This window comes from Eptatretus burgeri, chromosome 2, assembly GCF_056783735.1.
Source record: "Eptatretus burgeri isolate ZD-2024b chromosome 2, Ebu_testis_v1, whole genome shotgun sequence".
Classification (NCBI taxonomy): domain Eukaryota; kingdom Metazoa; phylum Chordata; class Myxini; order Myxiniformes; family Myxinidae; genus Eptatretus; species Eptatretus burgeri.
The window spans coordinates 128853356-128856770 of NC_140962.1; positions in this window are offsets into that span (position 1 = coordinate 128853356).

The following is a 3415-nucleotide window of genomic DNA, read 5'->3' on the forward strand; positions in this document are numbered from 1 at the left end:
GGAATATTTATTCCCACAATGAACCGGCTCACCAGGCCTGATGTTACGGAGACGAAGGGTGACAGTAAATTAATATTTGACCAGCAGAACAGGGATAAATCACCGACTTTGAGTCAAATATATGAGGATGATAAATGATAGAATAAATATATCTTGAGGTATTTAACATCCACAAAATTGTACTTGCATTTGGTGTTTCCAACTGAACATCTTGAGGATGGATTGTGAACCTTTTGATGTTTTGTCCCTTCTGTGAAATATGATGGTGACAATTTATAGCTGGGACAAAATTAAAACCCAGGCCAGATAGATCAAAGGTAGATGCACATACATCTAAGTTACTTTGCCAGCACTTTGCAATAATTCCAGCCAAACTATTCCGAAAATAGACCAGAAATACTTCTCCCTCACAAAATCAATTCCATCTCACAAAACAAAAACTAATATTAGCTTTATGTTGCATAAAAATTGATGGCAAGTCCTTTATTCGACTTAGCATCAAGTCTTACATCACTTCCAATTCTCCAAACCATTTATTCACAACCAAATGAAATTGAACTCTCATTATGAAAATGAATTTAGCCTTATGACTATATGGATGCTCTCAAACAATTTGATGAAAAAATTACCATCAAATGAAATATATTATTTAACAAACCAAACAGCACAGACATTTCAGTTCACGAATGGGCCCGTTGGTCCATTGGACCAATTTTTCATTGGTCTTCACAGCCTTGTTGCATACCCACCTGCTGTACTGCTTGAGTATTAGCTTGCCTTTCACCAAGCCAATATTTGCTTGGGCCATCACGTGAATGAAATGTTCACTATTATTATTGCCATCTGATACGACAATTCTTCTTCTTATTATTATTATTATTATCATTATTATTATTATTATTATTATTATTATTACTAGTGCAGGCCCATACGTGCGTGCCCGTAGGTGCATGCTCGTACGTGCGGGGCCGTACGTGCAAAAGAAAGAAAAAATTAATTGATAATTGTCACGTCAATTGTGACGTCATAGCACCGTGTCCTGTCATTGGTTTGGTAAATAAATGGCCATAACTTGGGAAACACTTGGGAAACAACTGAAACGGATGAAGAAGAACGATATCAAACCTTGAAAAGGCACATACTCAGGTCCCCAGCGTCAATTGTGATATATATATATATATATATATATATATATATATATATATATATATATATATATATATATATATATATATATATATATATATCAAACGAAGAAAAAGAAGAATTGTGACGTCAATCGTGTAAAAAAAAATAATAATAATAATAAATAAATAAAAGAAGAAGAATTGTGACGTCAATAGTGATGTCATAGCACCGTGTCCTGTCATTGGTTGATAAATAAATGGCCATAACAAGGAAAGAATGTCTTGGTGATTAATACCAAAGAGTTCTTATAACAAAACACTGACCAGCATTAAAACGACTTAAAACACAAAACAACAACAACGATGTTTTACATCAAACAAGTCTGAGACAATATCTCTCAGCTGGACTAAGAATAACGAAAATTCATAGGATTTTTAAGTTTAATCAAAGAAAACCTGTGAAAAGAATATATTGATTTCAAGACAAGAAAAGAAGTCACATAAGTAGATTTTGAGAAAGGCTTTTGTAAATGAACACATAATTCTGTATTTCTTAAAGCTATGGAAAATGTTGAGAGAAACCAGAGAAGTTGGTGATTGCATGCTTCTCATGTTGGCAGTGATTGTTGGAATCATTGTTTACAGCGCTATTTTGATTTTGTGGTCAGAAGGGATTTTGCTTGAATGAACTAGATGGTATTCATGAAATACTCACCCTGTGCATTCTTGAGAAGGACTTGGTGCAAGCCAACTGTTTTGTTTTTTATGGGTTTTTTTATTTGATCCAAAATGGTGCCAGATCAGTGACCGATTATGTTACTGTGATCAAACTATATTTCCCATGGGTAGTTGATCAATTAGTTAAAGTTTTGCATTGATCAGTTAGCGGTTTCAACAATTGCAGAGAAATTATTTTTCATACTGACCGGATCAAGTGCTGCTCTTGTTCAATCATGACGTCATAATGAAGGCACCGATGACGTCATCATTAACATATCATATTCTCCATTGGGAGTACTTGACAATGAACCATGTTTCAATTTTTTTCCATAGAGTGGTTTAGAGATATGGAGGTGCAAAATTCTTTGGTATCTCCAAGATGGCGCCTGCACCATGTGACCTATGACGTCATAATTATCATTATAAAATCCTACAGGAGGAGGTGTACCTATAATCAAAATTTCGTGTCAATCGGACCAACAATTGCAGATAAAAAAATTGCAAACTGACCAGATCAAGCATTGCAATAATCGAATTATGACGTCAACATGAAGGCACCATTGACATCATCATTAACATATCTTATTCACCATGGGGATTGCTTGACAATGAGCCATGTGTACATTTTTTCAATGGAGCAGTTTCAGAGATATAAAGGTGCAATTTTTTTCGGTTTTTTCAAAGATGGCGCCTGTACCACGTGATCGATGACGTCATAATTATGAATAAAGATTCTACAGGAGGCACACCTATGGTCCAAATTTCATGTCAATTGGACCAACAGTTGCAAAGAAAAAAATTTCATTACCTATCAAATCAAGCCATGCACTTGTTGAATTATCATTTCATACTGAAGACAGCCATGACATCATCATTAATAGATCTTATTCCACATGGGGAGTACTTTACATTGAGCCATGTGTAAATTTTTTCCATGGAGTAGTTTCGGAGATATAGATGGGCAAAGCTTTTCGGTTTTTCCAAGATGGCGCCTGTACCACGTTTCCTATAACGTCACAATCAGGACTATAAAATTCTCCAGGCAGAGCTGCATCCACTTGGTAAACTTTGTGTCAATCAAACCAGTGGTTGCTGAGAAAATGAATTTTAAAAATGCAGACACATACGCAAACACATATGTACATACGTACAGCACACGTATGTTCGGCACATCGCTTAACCCCGCTTTTCACTTCAACAACGCAGTTTAATTATGTTTGTAATGCCATTGAACCCACCATTGCAGAGGGAGAGAGAGAAAGGTCTGACATTGTTTCACAGAAGCCCTGGTGTGGTCAAACAAGTTGCTTTAGCTATCTTACACACTGTCCTTAACACCCTGTCCCCATTTGTTTCAAAAAATCCACAAAATGTACAAAATTACTGCATACTTAATTTCTTCATCATTCAAGTTCTTCCACTGCCATTTGTTTGAGATGATGTCCTTTGGGAAAGGAGTGAAGATGGCTAAACCAAAAGCGGAAACCTTAACTGACAATTGCACTTCACCAATTCCAAATAAAGCCCATCTATTGACCACATCCCCAAGTGGATGTCACTTGCTCCAG